The sequence below is a fragment of the Lutra lutra genome, chromosome 9 (assembly GCF_902655055.1).
Source record: "Lutra lutra chromosome 9, mLutLut1.2, whole genome shotgun sequence".
Taxonomy (NCBI): domain Eukaryota; kingdom Metazoa; phylum Chordata; class Mammalia; order Carnivora; family Mustelidae; genus Lutra; species Lutra lutra.
Window position 1 is genome coordinate 91,945,940 of NC_062286.1, and position 21,250 is coordinate 91,967,189.

Here is a 21,250-nt window from a genome sequence, read left to right on the forward strand (position 1 = left end):
CTTCCTGGCCACAGAGAAACTCACTGGGCATCCTCTAGACTCAAGGCCTGGACAACTGTTCTCCTGGACTGCTGCCTGCCTCCCTCCCTCCCTTCTGGCCTTCACTTAAAATTTCACCCTTTTTCTCACCTTCCCTGGCCCAACCTCCTGCACTCCTTAAGCTCCTCTCTTAATTTGCGTCTTTTTGGCATTTATAACTATCTAGCATTTTTGCGTATTTCATTTAAGCTTTTAAATTGTCTTCTGGCCTGTAAACTCCACGAGGGGCAAGGATTTTATCTTATCTTATTTTATTTTATTTGGCCAACACTCCCCGCATTATTACTGCTCCATTTTCAGTCCCTGGGACGACACCTGGCACTAGTAGGTGCTCAATAAATACTTGATTTGCTATATGATGGGAAGACAGGAACAATAAGTTTTGCGTCTTCCGGTTTCTTCAACTGCGAATTTGGGGTATTACTACCTGGCTTGCGTCCTCGGGTTGTTCCCAGAAAATGATGCTGGAGTAAGCGCTGTGAACGGCCTAACTCCATTAACGGCGCGTCGGGGGACTCCCAGGACCCGCCAGGGAGACTCCGCGCCCGGGCTCTCCACTCCCCTGCCCTCACGCCTCCTCCCGCCCAGCGCCCACACGCCCCGCCCACCCGGCCCGCCCTCTCGGGTTGGGCCAGCCGCGCCGGGCGCCGGGAGGACGAGGAGGCGGTGCCTGGAGGACGAGGAGGCGGTGCCTGGAGGCTGCGGGAGCGCGGCGTCGGGGCCTCCAGACACAAAGAGCCGCCAGCGGGACGAGCCGTGGGTTCCCCGCGCGAGCTAGCGCCGTCGGCTCGCGCCCCTGTGCCCCGCGCGCGGGGGAGACCGGAGGCGCCCACAGCCCAGGTGAGCGGGGCTGGGGCGGGGCTGCGGGGCCCGCCCCTCCGCCGCACGTGCGACAGGCCCGGGAGCGCGCCCCTGGTGAGGGCCGCGGAAGAGGAAGGCGCGCGGTCTCCCGGGCTGCGCCCTAGGCAGTCGGCAGGTGGGGACGAGGGGGTCCGGGTCTCTGCGACTGTGGGCGCGGCGAGATCGTGGGGCGAACCCCGTGACACCACCAGCCCTCGTCTCGGCGCCCGGAACCGGCCCCTGCACGGGATCTGTAACCTCCTTTAGCCTCCGGGTACGGGACTCCAGGTTCGGTCAGCCTGACGTGTTGGCCGCCTTTTTTCCGTCACCCCGGAAGGCTGGGAGGGGGACGCGGGGGCGGGAGGTCACTTTAAAAGAACGTGTCCCGCGGGAATCTGGCAGCTCCACCAAACCTTTGAAAACCAGGTTCTGCAGTCGCTGCCGTTCCTGCAGCGTGCGGGATCCTGGCAAGCAGTTTGCCGCTTTCCGGCCCCTGTGCTGAAGGGGACTGTGAGCTCCTGGCGTGCGGTCGGGATGGGGCGAGGGCTGTGGTCCTCGCTGATGACGCGGAGGTTAAATGGCAGAGCTTGAGCCGAGGCCGCTGACTTTCCTCTGCGGACGCGCGGCTGCCAGGATCGCCCAGATGCCAGGTCCCTCAGCTGCCCCCTTCAGCTGCAGAGCACGAGGCCCAGTTACTCCGAGCAGGCAACTTAATCCACAGCATAAGATTTCATCCCTCCGTATAGAAACTTTTTAGGCTGTACCTGCTTCCTTTGGTTGTATCACGAGTTTGCACTTGGGAAAATTGAAATACCATGCCACTCTCAGGGACTCTAAACTCTGTTGCTAGTTTTATGTGTTGTACTCGTTGTTCAGCAGAGTCATCCCTTTTCCCCCATTGGTGGGCTCAGTCACAAATCCCGTGTAGGAGTCTGTCCAGTCTTTTTGGGTGTTTCACACTAATAAATCGTGCTCTGGAGTCTTAGACTAAGCCGTCCAACAGTGGAGGGGGATGGGTGTCCAGGGCAAGAACTGTGGAGCTGGATGGCTTGGGGAAGGTCAGATGATGCTTAAGATTTCACCACCAGCACTGTCAGTAGGAGAAAGGGATTATGGATGTCCTTGAATTTTTCTTAGAGGCCTTCAGTGGGATTTCCAGGTTTTCCGCCTTGGACTTAGGATACATTAAAAAACAACAACAACAAAAAAAAGGTACTTAAAACTGCTCTGTTAAACAGAACACTGAGCAGCCTCACAGTTTTATGAACTGTGTGCAGGAGTCTGTATATTAAAAGAAAAGTGCTAAGGCAGTTAGATAAGTAGTGTACCATCATGCAGTCCCTTTTCTGTTTCATTTATACATCATCTGTTAGTGGCTTAAACTATTACAGATTGAACTAGTCTATACTGGCAAAAATAAAAAAAAGGGTCTTGTGTGTTTGTATGTAGTTCAGATTCAATAAAAAAATAGAGGATAATTGGGATGCCTGGGTGGCTCAGTGGGTTAAGCCTCTGCCTTCAGCTCAGGTCATGATCTCAGGGTCCTGGGATCGAGCCCTGCATCGGGCTTTCTGCTTGGCGGGGAGCCTGTTCCCCCTCTCTCTCTGCCTGCCTCTCTGCCTACTTGTGATCCCTCTTTCTCTGTCAAATAAATAAATAAAATCTTTAAAAAAAATAGAGGATAATCGTTTTTGCAGGATGAGGAAATAGCAGGCCTTCTCTGAAGAACCAGAACTTGAGATAACATTTAACACCATCAAATTAGGAACAGAACATTTTATAGAGGAAAAGTTAGGGTATGGACATTTTTTTTTTCAGTTGAGGACTTTATATAATCTTTGATGGAAAACTTTCCTCTATTATTTATCTATATACATTGTTTACAGGGCTGCTCCGAGATGGGTGAGCTGACAGTCATTTGCTAACAGCATGTTGGAAATCCCTTAGTGTTAATGTGTCCTTTGTTCTGGTCCTTAGTCCTTAGGAACATTTGGTGGTAGAAAATAGAGTAACAGAAGAGTTGCAAAGTTCTAAGTATTCAGCGTATTCAGATTCTGCCTTTTATGGTGAGAGACTTTAAGTGCTGGTTGGTGGGGACTCTGTTTTGGGGGAAGATGGCACATGCGGTTTTTGAGATTTGAGAGATCCCTCTCACCATATTCTTTCTGCTGTGGACACTTAGCTCTGGATTTTAGCAGGAACAGGTGACTGCTAGATCTCCCTCTCCTTGCGTGGCTCAAGAAAAGACAAGAATGAGGAGGCAGAAACACCATGTCCTAGTTTCGCACCTTGAGATGGAAGTTTCAGAGGGGCAGTTGGGGCATGGTATGGATCCTGACTGGAGAGAATGGTGCCCTCTGACCTGGAAGGGCAGCTCCAGGGCCATGGCCACTTTGCTATCCGTTCCGTGGTCGTTCTGTAAAAGGCTGAATAGCAGTGACTGTAACTAGACCTAAGATTTGGGCTTACCTGAGTCCTTGGCTTCAAGTACAAATTAAGAATTCAGGCTCAAGGCCAGAGATTTGGTTAATCACAAGCAGGAGGCCAAAACTTTGGGTCAGATTCTACCTGGAGCTATTTTGAGGCCTGCGGGAGCAGAAGGCTTTCCTCCCCCCCCATCCTTAGGGTAACCTTGAGCCTCCTGGTAAGACTTTTGCCAACAAAGGATTTTTTTTTTAAGATTTTATTTATTTATTTGACAGACAGAATTCACAAGTAGGCAGAGAAGCCAGCAGAGGGAGGGGGGAAGCAGGCTCCCTCCTGAGCAGAGAGCCCGATGTGGAGCTCGATCCCACGACTCTGGGATCATGACCTGAGCTGAAGGCAGAGGCTTAACCCACTGAGCCACCCAGGTGCCCCCACCAAAGGATTTTTAATGTTGCTTTCTGTAAACCCAGGAATGGAGGAATCTTTTTGGATGGTGTTCTGTGTTGATGAAAGTTAGAGCATGTAGCTGGCACTGCCTGTACTCCTCTGTCTCTCTCAACCCTGAATTGTCCTTCCTTAAACTTCAAGATATAATGGCTTCTTGTTTCTCAAAGACCGGTACATAGTCTCCCTTGAGTTGAAATCATTTGTTTCTCAAATAAACAAACACCCTCTAGGTAATTCTAATGCACTCAAGTTTGAGAAACGCTGGCATATGCTAGCTTTTGTGCATTGACTTAGTTTGTATTTCTTTTTTTTTTTTTCCAAAGATTTTATTTATTTATTTGAGAGAGAGAGAGAGACAGAGATAGTGAGAGGTATTACAAGGGGAGAGGAGAGGGAGAAGCAGGCTCCCTGCTGAGTAGGGAGCCTGATGCGGGGCTCATCCCAGGACCTTGGGATCATGACCTGAGCTGAAGGCAGACGCTTAACCAACCGACCAACCCAGGCGCCCCAACTTATTTTGTATTCCATGAGAGGAAACCAGCAGATATTTTTATGATGACACACAGGCTCATAAGCCAGTTATTTTATCTTGGGATCTATTTTGTTTAATAAGTTAAAATTTTGGTGTGTTGGAGTTTGTCAAAGTGGACATCATTTGTTCTTGTTAAAAAGATCTGAAGGGAAATCATTCTTCACATTGTCTAGTTTGTTTTGTCACCAAGAGACCAGGGCTCCATTTCTGAAAACCAGCATAGCCAGCACACAAGCCATGCAGAGGGCCCAAGGGACACACTCTACCTGTGTGGTGAGCCACACAAGCCCTCCAGTGACCAGGTACCTAAAGCCTGCCCTCCCACAGGCCCCATGCACCCTGCCTCCATGGAGCAGCAGCAGGGAAGTGTGGAGTCTATCACAGACCAAGGCGGGGTAGGCCCCCTTCCAGCTGGTGACTGGTTCAATGGCCCAGAAGCCAATGATGCAGAGGCCACTAGGTGTGTTCCTCCTCATTCTTAAAGAGTCACAGAAGCCACCCTCCCTCTTCCTCCAAATGTGAGACAGCTACCACCAACATGACAATGTGCGAAAAAGGGGCAGGCTGGGCCCCCAAATACTGGTTCAGCTACTGGAAAAACCCATCCTAAAGTATTATACTTTCCTTCCAGATTCCCTACGTGTTTAAGCCAAGACTGAGTTGTGTTTTCCATCATTGTTAGCTAAAATATCCCTACTGATGGACATCCACAAATGTAAAATTCTTAACTGAAAACTTAAAAAAAAAAACCAAACTAGACAATGTGAAGAATGATAAAAATATCTGCTGGTTTCCTCTCATGAAATACAAAATAAGTTGGGGCGCCTGGGTTGGTCGGTTGGTTAAGCGTCTGCCTTCAGCTCAGGTCATGATCCCAAGGTCCTGGGATGAGCCCCGCATCAGGCTCCCTACTCAGCAGGGAGCCTGCTTCTCCCTCTCCTCTCCCCTTGTAATACCTCTCACTATCTCTGTCTCTCTCTCTCTCTCAAATAAATAAATAAAATCTTTGGAAAAAAAAAAAAAGAAATACAAACTAAGTCAATGCACAAAAGCTAGCATATGCCAGCGTTTCTCAAACTTGAGTGCATTAGAATTACCTAGAGGGTGTTTGTTTATTTGAGAAACAAATGATTTCAACTCAAGGGAGACTATGTACCGGTCTTTGAGAAACAAGAAGCCATTATATCTTGAAGTTTAAGGAAGGACAATTCAGGGTTGAGAGAGACAGAGGAGTACAGGCAGTGCCAGCTACATGCTCTAACTTTCATCAACACAGAACACCATCCAAAAAGATTCCTCCATTCCTGGGTTTACAGAAAGCAACATTAATTATTATTATTATTATTAATTATTCTTATTTTTTTAATTTTTTGAACTTTAAAATTTTTTGGTGGCTGTTTTTAAAGCATGCTCTCACTGTGTACCAGGCTCTGTTCTCTGCTTTCGGTAAATTCTTCCATGTGGTGCTCATAGGAGCTGAGCCAGGGCATGCCTTTGTTCCCATCCCAAAGATGGGGTTATGCTCAGATCCCATGGTACCAGGATCTGGACAGGTTCTCTGCAGATTCTCTGCCTCTTAGCACATGGGATTTCCAACTATGTGTCACTGCCTCAGCGACTAGATGATTTCTGTACATGAAAAAGAGTTTTTAATGCTGTTAAAAAGCTGTGACTTACACGATCTGTCTAGATGTGTGAAGTGAGTGAGAGGTAAGGGAATCGGCAACTCAAATTCCGTATGTAAGCAGTGGTTGTGCTTTGCACTAGTAGGCATCATGTGTGTCCGTGCCCAAGGGAATAACGTTAAAAAGATGAGTCTGAGTTGGGTTTGGGGCTGTAGCCACCACCAGCCACTCTGTGGTCCTGCCAGGGCAACCTCCTAGGAGTGCCATTCACACTGGGGGCCTGTGGGGTCTCCCTCAGGGTCACTGATGGCATCAGACCATGAACATAAGAACCAACATCAACTAATGTAATTAAACAGTCACTGATTTGGGGCATAGTTTAAGGGCACTGGAATTTCACTAAAAAGTTATACATTATTTAAAAATCAACAGAGTGGTCTGCTCGGTCAGATTTTGACAGCAGGTTGCCATGCCCTAGGGCAAGCTCCAGGTATCCAGAATATCTTTACCTGACCTGGCTGTCCTCAGGTGGCCTGAGGAGGGAGCGGCTAGGACTGCCAGTCCAAGTGGCCTCCAGAGTTTTGGCTATGTTCATAAACATGGACAAAACTGGGCAAGAGTGGGCAGTACCACCCAGTCCCCAGCTGGGGAGAGACTACAGAACAGATGAGCCCCCTCCTTGCATACCCAGGGGCTGTGTGTCCCCATAAGGATGGGGTTAAAACAGAGTTTATCATCCCTTTGATAACAGGGAGGGTAGTGACTTCTGCCCCAGGGAAACCCAATTCCCAAGGGCTGACTGTACCCCAGCCAGTTAGCTCCCTGGGTTCGGGTGATGACTTGCTTTGTGGTCTGACTTCAGCAAGGTCACTGCTCCCCAAAGACCTAAATGAAGAGAAGTAATAGCGAGTTTGCCTCCTGAGTTGGCCAGAAATATAGATGCCCAGTTTCTAAACTCTACTATCTATAGCGGCCTATTCTCACTGCCAGTAGCACTCCTAAGAAAACTGGTTCAAATAGGATGTTTGCAGGGGTCCTGCCTAACTCCAATTTAGCCAGGTCTGCTCTGTGGCAAAGTGCTTAAAAGTAAGCTGTTCTTGACCCATTTAAAATTCTTTTTCAATTTTTATTATTTCATATTGTACACATAAAGTAAGACTTTGTTGTTTGTAGATTTTACTTCTGAAAATTCTCATAATTCAGGGCTCCTGGGTGGTTCAGTCAGTTGAACATCCGATTCTTAATTTTGGCTCAGGTCATGATCTCAGTGTCCTGGGATCAAACACTGAGTTGGACTTCTGTGCTCCGCAGAGTCTGCTTGAAATTCTCTCTCCCTCTGACCTGGTCTACCCCCAATCCCTGCTCATGTACATGCTCTAAGTTAATAAATAAAATCTTAAAAAAATTATTTAAAAATTTTTCTCTTAAAGATTTTGTATATTCATTTGAGAGAGAGAGAGAGAACAAGCAGTGGGAAAGGGCAGAGGGAAAAGGAGATTCCCCACCCAGCAGAGGGGCTTGATCCCAGAACCCTGAGATCATGAGCTGAGCCAAAGGCAGATGCTTAATAGACTGAGCCACCCAGGTGCCCTAGGTAAATAAAATCTTTTTAAAAATTCTCATAATTCACATTCTTATAAAGGGTAATTGCTCTGCTGTGGATGCCATCCTAACTAAGTGACCAAAGTTAAGGTCGCCTGTAAAGAGACATCACTGTGCCTCCTTGATGAGAGGTATGGAGAAGGACACAACCTCACCCACCTCACCCTGGGGTATCCCCACTGTAACCTGACTCTGTGTGGAGACATCAGACGAACTCCCATTTTTGTGATGTTCTACAGAGTAACTAACTGGCCTCTGTACTTCAAACATTTCAAGGTCAAGAAGCACAAAGAGGAGGAGCTATTCTAGTTGAAAGAGGACTAAAGGGACCTGACACCTGAATACACTCCTGGACCCTGGCATGGAGTCAGGAAGGGGCAGAAGAGCTATAAAGGACATTATTAGGACAATGGATGAAATTTGAATGAGTGGTGAAATAGACAATAGTATTATATCAGTTTCACATTTCCTGAGTTTGATCATTCTATTGTCACTTTCCTTGAGTTTGCTAAGTGCATACTGAGATATTTAGAGATAGGAGGGCACAAAGTATGAAACAACCTGAGAGAATGAAGAAATGATACAATGAGCATGATAAATGGGGCAAAGTGAAAACAACTGGTGAAGCTCTCTGGGTAAAGGGTATTCAGGAATTCTTTGTACTGTTTTTGCAACTTTTCTATAAACTTGAAATTATTTTTAGAATAAAAAGTTACAAAAACAGATGTCTACTCTGTATTCACTGTAATCTAAATACCTACTTTTTTTTTTTCATGTTACAGTGTCTCTGAATTTGGGATGCATCATGTAATCCATGCTGTTTTAGTATTGTGTCAGATTTTGACAGCAGTTTTTCTTTTTTAGTCATTGGTTTTAGAATCAGTGGCATCTTAGATCTGGTGAACTGTCGTATTTTCTCTGGCTTTGTGCTCTGAAGAGGTGGGAAAAAAGACGACAGTCCTTCCAGTGGTTTTAGCATTTTCCTTCCCTAATGCTTCATAGCAGACCAGACATCCAGCTGCCTTTGCTCATTCTGCCTCGGTGCCTTCTAGATTTCAGACTCAACACATTCCAGCTGAATTTCTGTCTTCACCTCCAGCACTCCAGACTGCTCTTCCTTTGTGTTTGCTGTCTCAGGGAGTAGAAACCTCATTTTTAGCCAGTGATGGCCTGGGAATGACCCCATGGGAAGAGTATAGGGAAGAGAGATGGGTTGGGGACGCCTGGGTGGCTCAGTGGGTTAAACCTCTGCCTTTGGCTCGGGTCATGATCTCAGGGTCCTGGGATCGAGCCCCGCATGGGCTCTCTGCTCAGCAGGGAGCCTGCTTCCTCCTCTCTCTCTGCCTGCCTCTCTGCCTACTTTCTCTCTGTCAAATAAATAAAATCTTTAAAAAAAAAAAAAAAAAGAAAAAGAAAGAGAGATGGGTTGGTGTGAGGCCCTCAACCAGTCTGCCTCAGGACAGGTACTAGTTTTAGTGCTGCCCATTTCTTGAAGTGTCTTTGGGCTCTAAATGTCTGTGCCTCGTTTTCCACATTTGTTAAGTGAGAATGGCTTCCCAAGTCTATTAAGATAGTGGATGAGGGGCACTTGGGTGGGTCAGTCGTTGAGCATCAGCCTTGGCTCTGGTCATGATCGAGCCCTGCATCAGGCTCCTTGCTCAATGGGAAACCTGCTTCTCCTTCTCCCTCTCTGCCTGCTTGTGTTCCCTTCCGTTGTCTCTCTCTCTGTCAAATAAATAAATAAATAAAATCTTAAAAAAAAAAAAAAAAGATAATGGATGAGACAACTTAAAGTACTATACAACTCTGAAATTCTATGACTTAAAATGGGAGAGATGAGGCACCTGGGTGGCTCAGTGGGTTAAAGCCTCTGCCTTCGGCTCAGGTCATGGATTCAGGGTCCTGGGATCGAGTCCCGCATCTGGCTCTCTGCTCAGCAGGGAGCCTGCTTCCTCCCTCTCTCTCTGCCTGCCTCTCTGCCTACTTGTGATCTTGTGATCTCTGTCAAATAAATAAATAAAATCTTAAAATAAAATTAAAAAATGGGAGAGCTTTTTAAAAAGGCTCTTACACTATCATTTTTCAAAGAGCTGATTCCCTTTAAGCAGACAACCCTGAGCTCATAGGTCAGTGAAGGACAGGTGTGTGGCCGGGCTCCTGCTTCTTGACTCTCAGCACTTGCTCCCAGATTACTTTCCTGTTCTGAGTCCAGCTCTGGGGTGAGTCAAGGTGGGATTGATTTGTATATTGGATGATCAACAGGGACTGCTGGGCATAGGTGCATTTCATAGAATTTGCAGTAGCCTGGTGCTCCTGAGCTCCTCTCTGCACTGGGGCCATCAGGCACTGCAGTGTTGGAAACTTCTGTGGCAGAGCGCCAAGTCTCATTAGCTCTTGAGCCCCTTGTGTGTCAGCCTTGGAAAGGGCTCCATTCCATGTTATTTTGCATCAGCCCAGGATCACAACATTTTATTTTAGTGTATTTTGTTTGGCATGGACTTCAAGCAACTGCAATAGTGAAATACAGTGATTTCCCCAGGGCCTGGTTTCTTAAACTGCCGTGTTTCATCCACATTGAAGATGATTAGTTCTTGGCAATTCTGAATCTGCGTTATGGCCACTGAGTTGTTGCTGTTGACACTGACCTTCACAGCAGGCTCATTCTTTAGAAGTAGAAACCCAAATCTTCAACCCACTGTTGGATTCTGTGGACTTTTAAGTATGTGTAGAGAACAGAGAAGATCAGTATTTACCTTTAGCTCTTAATTGGACATTTGGAATTTCAGATGTGAAAGTTGGGACAATAATGAGAGGAGACTATCATGGTTTTCTTTTCTTTTTTTTTTTAAAGATTTTATTTATCCATTTGACAGACAGAGATCACATGTAGGCAGAGAGGCAGGCAGAGAGAGAGAGAGAGAGAGGAGGAAGCAGGCCCTCCACTGAGCAGAGAGCCCGATGCGGGGCTTAATCCCAGGACCCTGAGATCATGACCTGAGCCGAAGGCAGAGGCTTTAACCCACTGAGCCACCCAGGTGCCCCCTATCATGGTTTTCTAAATAAATCTTATTGGTTGCATTATTTTATTCTCTTATATTGTTTATAGCCAACACGAAACAAAGATTACATCCTGGTTCTGGTAAAGAGAAGATATCTCACTGTTTTATAGCAGATGAATAGAAACGAATTGGGATATGGATTGTCTGGTTTGGGGGACTATCAAGTTAGTGTTCATTCCTTATAATTAGGTTTACTAATACAAAATTCTTATAGAACATTAGGTTTGGTTTAAAGCTAGAAGAGACATTGCCCCATATATCATGGATTTCAGAGTCCTGACTTATGCATGGGAAAACTTTCTTATTCAAAACCACTTTGTATGTTTGGATATTATTAGTAGTCATGAGGCGGGATGTTAAAGTTGGTAGTTCTGACTGTGGAGTTAGATCTCAATATGTGTTCATTTACTAGCTCTGTGACTTTGAGCAAATACTTAACCTCTCTATACTTCGATATCCTCACTGTTTTTTGAATTTATTTTTATTATTAACATATAATATATTATTTATTGCAGGGTTACAGGTCTGTGATTCATCAATTTTACACAGTTCACAGTGCTCATGAAAACACATACCCTCCCCAGTGTCCACCAGCCAGCCACTCTATCCCTCCCATCCCCTTCTGCTCCAGCAACCCTCAGTTTCCTGAGATTAAGAGTCTGTTATGGTTTTTAAATAACATGGAGGACATAGGGAGATGGAGAGGAGAAGGGAATTGAGGGAAATTGGAAGGGGAGATGAACCGTGGGAGACTATGGACTCTGAAAAACAATCTGAGGGTTTTGAAGGGGTGGGGGGTGGGATGGTGGGAGCCAGGGAGCCTTGGGGGAGCCAGGTGGTGGGTATTATGGAGGGCATGTATTGCATGGAGCACTGGGTGTGGTGCATAAACAATGAATTCTGTTATGCTGAAAAGAAATAAAAAAAAAAAGAGTCTGTTATGGTTTGTCTCCCTCTCTGGTTTGTCTTGTTTCATTTTTTCCTCTCTTTCCCTGTGATCCTGTCTTGTTTCCCAAATTCCACATATCAATGAGATCATGTGATAATTGTCTTTCTCTGATTGACTTATTTTGCTTAGCATAATATCCTCCAGTTCTATCCATGTCATTGCAAATGGCAAGATTTCATTTCTTTCTTGGGCTGCATCATATTCCATTATGTATATATCTTAATTATCCATTCATGTCGATGGACATCTGGGCTCTTTCCATAGTTTGGCTATTGTGGACATTGCTGCTATAAACATTAGGGTACATATGCCTCTTCGGATCAATACATTTGTATCTTTGGCGTAATTATCCAGTATTGCAATTGTTGGGTCATAGGGTAGCTCTTGCAAATGGCAAGATTTCTTTATTTGTTGGGGGCTGTATAATATTCCATTGCATATATATCTTCTTTATCCATTCATATGTTGTTGGACATCTGGGCTCTTTCCATAGTTTGGCTATTGTGGACATTGCTGCTATAAACATTGGGGTGCAGGTGCCCCTTCAAATCACTGTTTTTGGGTAAATACCTAGTAGTACAATTATTGGGTTGTAGGGTAGCTCTATTTTCAACTTTTTGAGGAACCTCCATACTGTTTTCTAGAGTGGCTGCATCAGCTTGCATTCCCAACAGTGTAGGAGGGTTCCCCTTTCTCTGCATCCTCACCAGCATCTGTTGTTTCCTGACTTGTCCATTTCAGCCTTTCTAAATGGTGTGAGGTGGTACCTCAGTGTGGTTTTGATTTGTATTTCCCTGATGCCAAGTGATGTGGAGCACTTTTTCATATCTGTTGTGTCCGTTGGCCATTTGGATGCCTTATTTCCAAAAATGTCTGTTCATGTCTTCTACCCATTTCTTGATTGGATTATTTGTTCTTTGGGTGTTGAGTTTGATAAGTTCTTTATAGATTTTGGATACTAGCCCTTTATCTGATATGTCATTTGCAAATATCTTCTCCCATTCTGCCCGTTGTCTTTTGGTTTTGTTGACTGTTTCCTTTGCTGTGCAGAAGCTTTTTATCTTGATGAAGTCTTAATGGTTCATCTTTGCCCTTGATTCCCTTGCCTTTGGTGATGTGTCTAGGAAGAAGTTGCTGCGGCTGAGGTGGAAGAGGTTGCTGCCTGTGTTTTCCTTAAGGATTTTGATGGATTTCTGTCTCACATTAACACTTTTTTTTTTTTTTAATTTATTTGACAGACAGAGATCACAAGTAGGTAGAGAGAGGAAGGGAAGCAGGCTCCCTGCTGAGCAGAGAGCCCGATGCGGGGCTCGATTCTAGGACCCTGGGACCATGACCTGAGCCGAAGGCAGAGGCTTTAACCCACTGAGCCACCCAGGCGCCCCTCACATTAACGCCTTTTACCCATTTTGAGTCTATTTTCGTGCATGGTGTAAGGAAATGGTCCAATTTCACTCTTCTGCATGGCTGTCCAATTTTCCTAACACCTTTTGTTGAAGAGACTTTTTTCCATTAGATATTCTTTCCAGCTTTGTCAAAGATTAGTTGACCATAGTGTTGAGGGTTACCCTCTGGGCTCTCTAGTCTGTTCCATTGATCTATATGCCTTGATGATCACAGATTTGTAACAGAGCTTGAAGTCCGGAAATTGTGATGCTGCCAGCCTTAGTTTTCTTTTTCAACATTCTTCTGGCTACTTGGGGTCTTTTCTGGTTCCATCAATATCCTAACCTTTAATATTGGGATAACAGTGGTGTCTCCCTCACAGGGCTAATAAATTCTTCAGTACTTAGGAATGTGCCCATTGAATGATGAGTTAAAAAAATATGAGTTTTCTTTTATCAAAAGATTATTTGGCAAAACCAAGCAACCTACTGAGGGGTCAGAGGTTAGAGACCTCTTTCCTGTGGCTCTGACTATGCAAGACTTACACAGCTGGAAGTAGAGTGTTAAGAAAATCTCCTAGTGCCCTTTTTATTTTTCTCCCTCAACCTTTAAAGGTCACTTGACTGAAATAAAAATAAATAGCAACAGTGGTCCCACAAAAAGAAATGTCATGATGGCAAAATATGCAAATACTTCAAAAAATAATAAATTAGGTCCTTAAAGGAAAAGAATGTATTAACCAAGACCTTGTTATCCTCCAGGTTCTGTGCTCATTTCCTGTAGTGTGTATTTTGTGGAGTTGAAACCGGAGCATGTGCTAGATTTCTGCATTGTTCTACTACTTTCAGGTGGTTGTTTTTTTTTTTTCCCTTCTTCCTCACCCCCGACATCACTGGTGTCAGCAGACTGACACATGCTTTGATTGGGATGTCATCTCTGCCATAATTTCAGGTTGTTGTTGTTGTTTTTTTAACGGACAAGTAGTTGTTTTGATGGAGTTTACAGGTTTGTCTGTTGACAAATACAATGGTGTTGAGGTGTTTGCTTTTGTTAGGCTTTTGATTTTGTTCTGAGCAATTAGAGACTTCCAATGAGCATTCTATGAAGAATTGCAGTCTTCCTGTTTTCTTTCTCTGTGGATATAAAATGTATGCACCTTCCTTCTTTCTTGTAGTCCTGCCAGCTGCTTACCACTGCCCACTCACATTGCTGGTGGGTGAGTGTGCTGTGGGATTGCTGATCAGAACTTCCCCACTGGCTTCTCTGTGAGGGAGGGTGCAGGAGGGTCAGCTCTCTACCCTAGGGTGCCAGAGAGATGGAATCAGGTTACCTATGCCCTAGTGTGAAAAACTCTTAAGTTGTTCTAATTTGGGTTTCTTCACTGACAAGCAAGACTGTGCCTATTCAGTGTTTGCTTATTTTTTTATAATGAAAAGCAAGGTTGTGCCCTTAGGTAATCAGCCTCTTTTCCTGATTCTCTTGACGACATCGTTCTACCCAGAGAATGCTGAAGCAAGCAGCAGCATGCTCCCTGTGCTCACCTCTTGGTCTGTATTTGCTAACAATATGTGAACAAGGAGGTTTCACAGTAACATGCAAGGAATAAGCCACTCGCTCAGTTTCTCAAACATTTTAGAAAAGAAAAAAAAAAGTTGGTATTCATATGAATTCTCTTCTGGAATTTCTAGCATCTGATAGAGAACCAAATACTCTACCTAGCGAACTGGTAAAGTTCTGGGTGGTTCTGTGACCAGTAATAATATTTCTCAAATGCTGAGTGTTGGGGGAGCTCCCATTCTTGGATGTGAGTTGCACAACAGCATTCAGGAAAAAAGAGTTGGCCCTGCCTGCTTCCCTGCTTGCCCTTGTGCCAGTGCTCTTCTTTTCCTTCCAAGAGAAAACTCAGTGCCTGCTTGTCTCTCTGGAGATTTATCTTCACCCACATCTCCCCTCTCCTTCACAGTGGCCTCCCGGGAGGAGGTGGTGACACACCTCCCTCCATTTGACGGAGGCTGCTGCTGGGGGATGGGAGGGAGATTGCAGCTTCAAAGACCAGCATTCCACACCGTTGCTGCTCCGATGGGAGTGAGCTTGAGACCTTTTGGGAAGTTAGTGATCACAGGCCCTCAGAGGTAAACTGAAATTATTTTGTTCAATAAAACTAGGTACAAATGGCTTAGCATTTATAAATCTGCAGCGGGGTAATTAACTCAAATTCAATACATGTTTTATTCTGTTTTTTTGATTCCAAGAAAGCAGCTAGACTTTGGTGTTCCCTTGCCTTCAGGGGGCTTTATGTATAGGGCTGAAGGCAGAAGTTTCTGGAAAATGATCTCCTGCCCCTTAAAAAAATTGCATATGCTTAAATTAACTTGTGTGTGTGTGTGTGTGTGTGTGGGTTTGTGGCGGGGGATTCTGAGAGTTGAAACACACATATAGATTTGTAACTGTCCCAACAGTGAGAATACAGAACAGTTCATCACCAAAAAAACACCCTTGCTACAGCTTGGTAGTCCTAAATCTTGCCCACCCCTTTGCTCACCCTGTATTTCTGCTTTTTCTAGAATGTCATATCAGTGGAATCTTAGAGCATGTAACCTTTCCAAACTGGTGCCTTTTTCTCAGTATTTGTGTTGTTGCTTCTATTAGCAATTTGTTCCTTTTATTGATGAGTAGCATTCAAGGTGAGGATGGATGTTAATCCACTTACCACTTGGAGGATGTTAAGCTCTTTTCCAGTTTTTGACATTGTGACTACAGCTGCTATAAACATTTGTCATACAGGTTTTGTGTGAACATGTTTTTGCTTTTTCTAGGGTAGGTACCAAGGTATGGGTTCGCTGAGTCTCACAGTAGGTCTCTGTTTAATTTGGAACTGCTTTCTTTCCAGAGTGGCTTTACCATTTTGCATTTCCAGCAACAATGTATGAGAGTTTAATTTGTTCTCCTTGCCAATTCCTGCTATTGGAACTTCTAAAAAATTTTAATGTTAGCTATTCTAATAGACCTGTAGCAGGTATCTCATTACAGTTTTAATTTACATTTCCCTAGTGGTGAATGATGTTGAACATCTTTTCATGTGCTTATTTCCATCTGTATATTTTCTTTGGAAGTATGTCAGTACTAGTGTTTCGCAAGTGTTGTTTTTTTTTTTTAATTCGGTTGTTTTCTAACTGTTCAGTTTTTTTCCTCTAACTGTTCAGTTTTAATAGTTCTTTATATATTCTCTATGCAAACCCTTTCAGGGATAAGTGGTTTGCAAAGATTTCTTCACAGTTTGTGGCTTGTCTTTTCATTCTCTGACCAACGCCTTTCATAAAACAAAAAGTTTTAATTTTGCTGAAATCCAGTATATCAATGTGCCTTGTATAGATTTTACTTTTTGTCTTATGTTAAAAAGTCCAGGCCATAGATTTCCACCTATGTTTTCTTCTAAAAGTGCTGTACTTTTACATTTTATGTTTTTAGTGTTGATAAATTTTAAGTTAGGGATGCCTTAGTGGCTCAGTGATGAAGCATCTGCCTTCTGCTTAGGTCATGATCTCGGAGTCCTGGGATCAAGCCCCATCTGGCTTCCTGCTCATCAGGAAGTCTGCTTCTCCCTGTTTCTCTGCCCCTTCCCCCCACTTGTGCTCACCTACACACATGCACTTATGCTCTCTCAAATAAATAAATCTTTAAAAAAATTTTTTTAGTTAAAAAAATTTTTTAAGGATTTTATTTATTTATTTGACAGAGAGAAAGATCACAAGTAGGCAGAGAGGCAGACAGAGAGGGGGAAGCAGGCTCCCTGATGAGCAGAGAGCCCTATGCAGGGCTCGTTCCCAGGACCCTGAGATTATGACCTGAGCCAAAGGCAGAGGCTTAACCCACTGAGCCACTCAGGTGCCCCAAAAATTAAAAAAAAATTTTATTTAAGTTTGTACTAGGTATGAGGTTTACATTAAGGGTTTTTTTTTTTCCCTTTTGCATGTGGATCGTTCCAACACCATTTGTTGAAAAAACTATTCTTACTCGATCAGATTTTTTGGCAGTTTTGTCAAAGATCAAATGGCTGTATTTGTGAGTCTGTTAGTGAAGTCTCTAGAATCTGTTTCATTGACATATGTGTGTGTTTGTTTATCCCTTCCCCAATTCCACACTGTCTTGATAATAGAGCTTTAAAATAACTCTTTTTTTCTTTTTTTTTATTATTTTTTTTCTTTTTTTTTTAAAGATTTTATTTATTTATTTATTTATTTATTTTTTAAAGATTTTATTTATTTATTTGACAGAGAGAAATCACAAGTAGGCAGAGAGGCAGGCAGAGAGAGAGGAGGAAGCAGGCTCCCCGCTGAGCAGAAAGCCCGATGTGGGGCTTGAACCCAGGACCTGGGATCATGACCTGAGCCGAAGGCAGCGGCTTAACCCACTGAGCCACCCAGGCGCCCCTTATTTATTTATTTGACAGAGAGATCACAAGCAGGCAGAGAGGCAGGCAGAGAGAGAGGAGGAAGCAGGCTCCCCGCTGAGCAGAGAGCCCAATGCGGGGCTCGATCCCAGGACTCCGAGATCATGACCTGAGCCGAAGGCAGCGGCTTAACCCACTGAGCCACCCAGGCGCCCCTTTTTTTCTTTTTTTTAACCTAAATTCATTTAGTCATATATCATCATTAGTTTCAAATGTAGAGTTCAGTTATTCATTAGTTGTGTATAACACCTAGTGCTCATCGTATCACATGCCCTCCTTAATGCCAGTCACCCAATTACCCCATCCCTGCAACCAACTCTCCTCCAGCAACCCTCAGTTTGTTTCCTATAGTTAAGAGTCTCTCATGGTTTGTTTCCTTCTCTGATTTCTTCCCATTCAGTTTTTCCTCCTTTCCCCAACAATCTTCTGCCCTTTTTCTTATATTCCACATATGAGTGAAACTGTATGATAATTGTCTTTCTCTGACTTATTTTGCTTTGCATAATACCCTCCAGGTCCATCCATGTTGTTGTAAATGGCAAGATTTCATCCTTTTTAAAAAAAAGATTTCATCCTTTTTGATGGCCGAGTAATATTCCATCATATATATCTCCCACATCTTTATCCATTCATCTGTCGAGGGCCATCTGGGCTCTTTCCATTTTTTTTTGGCTATTGTGGACATTGCTGCTATAAACATTGGGGTGCAGATGCCTCTTTGGATCACTACATTTGTGTCTTTGGGGCAAATACCTAGTAGTACAATTGCTGGGTCATAGGGTAGATCTATTTTTAACTTCTTGAGGAAACTCCATAGTGTTTTCCAGAGTAACTGTACCAGTTTGCATTCACACCAACAGTGTAAGAGGATTCCCCTTTCTCCTTATCTTTGCTGAAACTTATTGTTTCCTGACTTGTTAATTTGAGCCATTCTGACTGGTGTGAGGTGGTATCATATTGTGGTTTTGATTTGTATTTCCCTGATGCCAAGTGATGTGGAGCATGTTTTCATTTGTATGTATTCTTTGGAGAACTGTCTGTTTATGTCCTCTGCCCAGTTCTTGACTCGATTCTTTGTTTTTTGGGTCTTGAGCTTGATAAGTTCTTTATAGATCTTGCATACTAGCCTTAATGTAAGTCTTAAAAATAGGTAATATGGATTCTCCAGTTTTATTCCCTTTTTACTGGAATACTTTTGGCTATTCCTTTCCATGTGCATTATCATCTGCTTGTCTATGTCACTTCTGCTGGGATTTCTGTTGGAATTATGTTAGTTTGAGTAGAATTGGAAACTATATTGCATCTTCCAATTCAAAAAAATGGTATGTCTCTCCATTTATTTAGATTTTCTTTAATTTCTTTTATGGTTTTGCGTTTTGTGTTTCAGCATACAAATCTGCACATTTTGTTAGAATTATATTTAAGTATACACCTTTTTTGCAAAAATGTTGTAAATAATATTGTTTCATAAATTTCAGTTTCAAGTCCACAGAAATATGATTGATTTTTGTATGCTGACTTTGTATTCTATGGTTTTGCTAAACTTATCAGTTTGAGGAGATTTTGGGGGTAGACTTTTTGGGATTTTTTTACATAGACATCATGTCATCTGTATATAAGAAGTTTTATTTCTTCCTTTCCAGTTTGTATGACTTTTATATTCTCCTTCATCCCACTGACTAGGACTTCCAGTATGATGCTGAACAGGTGGGGTGGGACTGGATATCCTTCCCTTGTTCCTAGTCTTGTTGAGAAAACATTCAGTGTTTCACTATTAAGTATGATGTTGGTTGTGGGCTTTGTGTAGATGCTCTTTAACAGCTTAAGGAAGTTCTATTCATAGTTTGCTGAGAGGTTTTATCATGAATGGATGTTGAATTTTTTTCAAAAAATTTGGCGTGAACTTTTTTTTTTTAAGATTTTATTTATTTGACAGAGAGAGACTGCAAGAGAGGGAACACAAGCAGAGGGGAGCTGGAGAGGGAGAAGTAGGCTCCCTGCAGAGCAGGAAGCCCGATCATGCAATGATGCGATGATGCAATGATGTGGGGCTAGATCCCAGAACACTGGGATTATGGCCTGAGCTGAAGGCAGATGCTTAATGACTGAGCCACCCAGGCACCCTGGTGTAAACTTTCTATTCAAGTGTAATTAATATAGTTTCAGGTTTACAGTATAATTCAGCAGTTCTATACATTTATTGGTGCTTGTGGAGATAAGTACAATCTTCGTTTGTTTTTGTTTTTGTTTATTTTTGTTTATTTTTTTTTTAAATTGCAATGTCATTAACAGTGTTAGTATGTAGGGTAATATTAGTTTCAGGTGTACAATAATCAGCAATTCTATATGTTACTCAGTGCCCATTGGATAAATATATTCTTAATCCCCTTCCCTATTACACTCATGCCCCACCCACCTCCTTGGGCTGTTGAATTTTTGAAATGCTTTTTCTGCATCCATTGATGTGATCTTGTAGTTTTTCTTCTTTAGTCTGTTGTTATGATTAATCATTGATTTTTGAAAAGTCTTGCATTTCTGTGGTAAACCTACCTCATAGTGTATCTTATAGATTCTGTATCTCATCTGTATCTCATCTTATATATGCCTATGTTTGATTTGCTAATTTGTTGAGGAATTTTACATTTGTATTCATGAAGGATATTGATCTTAGTGCTTTCCCTTTGTATTTTTTTTTTTTTTAAGATTTTATTTTTTGGTTGAGAGAGAGCACAAACAGGGGGAGCAGCAGAGGGAGAGAGAGAAGCAGGCTTCCCACCAAGCAGGGAGCCTGATGCAGGGCTTGATCCCAGGACCCTAGGATCATGACCTGAGCCGAAGGCAGTTGCTTAGCCGACTGGGCCACCCAGGCGCCCCTCCCTTTGTATTGTGATTTTCTGGTTTTGTTATCTGGGTAATGCTGGCCTCATAAAATGAGTTGAAGAATTATCTCCTCTTTATTTTCTAGATGATATTATATAGAATTGGTGTTACTTTTAAGTATTTGATAGAATTTGCTAGTAAAACCAGCTGGGTCTGCTGCTTTGGGTTTTTTGGAAGTATTTATTATTCTTAAGAAAGGCAGACTGCCACATGCAGCACCTCATTTGGATGTGGCTGGAGTCTTGGAAGATTGACTAACCTACATTTTCCTACAAATGGACTTTGAGAGCTTTTTTGGAGGTTCTAGTAGAGGAGCACAGCCAGTTATATATCCTTGACCAAAGAATGGTCCTCCTAAATTGGGGGAGGTGGTCCTCTTTGATCCCATGTGCAGCTTGGGAAGGGACACACATGTAGTGGTAAGGGAGGAAGGGGACTGCCACCCAGCCAGTCAGACCAGCTCATTCAATCCTGGCAATCAATGGGATGACAGATAATGTAGCCTGATCACCCCCATATATTTTTGGAAGATTTTAAGTTATAAATTCAATTTCTTTTAATAGTTATAGGGTTATTATTTAGATTATCAATTTGGTATTGGAAAATTTTTTATACTTTGTGATTTTTAAGGAATTGGCTCATTTCATCTAGGTTGCTGAACTTACTTGTTCATAGTCTTACTTTTTTGTCTTTTCAATATCTATAGAACCTGTAAAGATACTGTCTTTTGTTCCTAATGGCAGTTTGTGTCTTCTTTATTTTGTTTCTTCTGTTAGTCTTGTTGGAGGTTTATCAATCAGCTCTAACGAACATCAGCTTTGAGTTTCACTGATTTTTTCTCTATTTTGTGCCTCAATTTCATTGATTTCTTCTCTTATTTTCATTCTTCTGCTTGTTTAAGTTCATTTTGCTCTTTTTTCTAGTTTTTGAAGTGGAAGCTTGAGGAAGTTTACTTCTATTCATAGTTTGCTGAGAGTTTTTATCACTAATGGATAGTTGAATTTTTTTTCTGAT

The 21,250-nt window shown here is 43.0% G+C and overlaps 1 protein-coding gene and 1 non-coding gene across 6 annotated transcripts in view; one reads left to right on the plus strand and one right to left on the minus strand.

The window, feature by feature from the left end:
- The first annotated feature begins 747 nt into the window (after positions 1 to 747).
- NINL (ninein like) overlaps positions 748 to 21,250 on the plus strand; it is a 157,482-nt gene continuing 136,979 nt past the window's right edge. For 4 of the 5 annotated variants that reach the window (XM_047744205.1, XM_047744209.1, XM_047744206.1 and 1 more), the window contains exon 1: positions 748 to 879. The gene's annotated coding sequence lies outside the window, so the exon portion shown is untranslated. Of the gene's footprint in view, positions 880 to 904; positions 1,016 to 21,250 lie in introns of those variants that run through there. The other variant, XM_047744207.1, reaches the window with a different exon arrangement.
- LOC125110179 (small nucleolar RNA SNORD104) lies at positions 13,786 to 13,846 on the minus strand. The gene has a single exon (XR_007130501.1). It is a non-coding gene; the product is annotated as a small nucleolar RNA SNORD104 (small nucleolar RNA).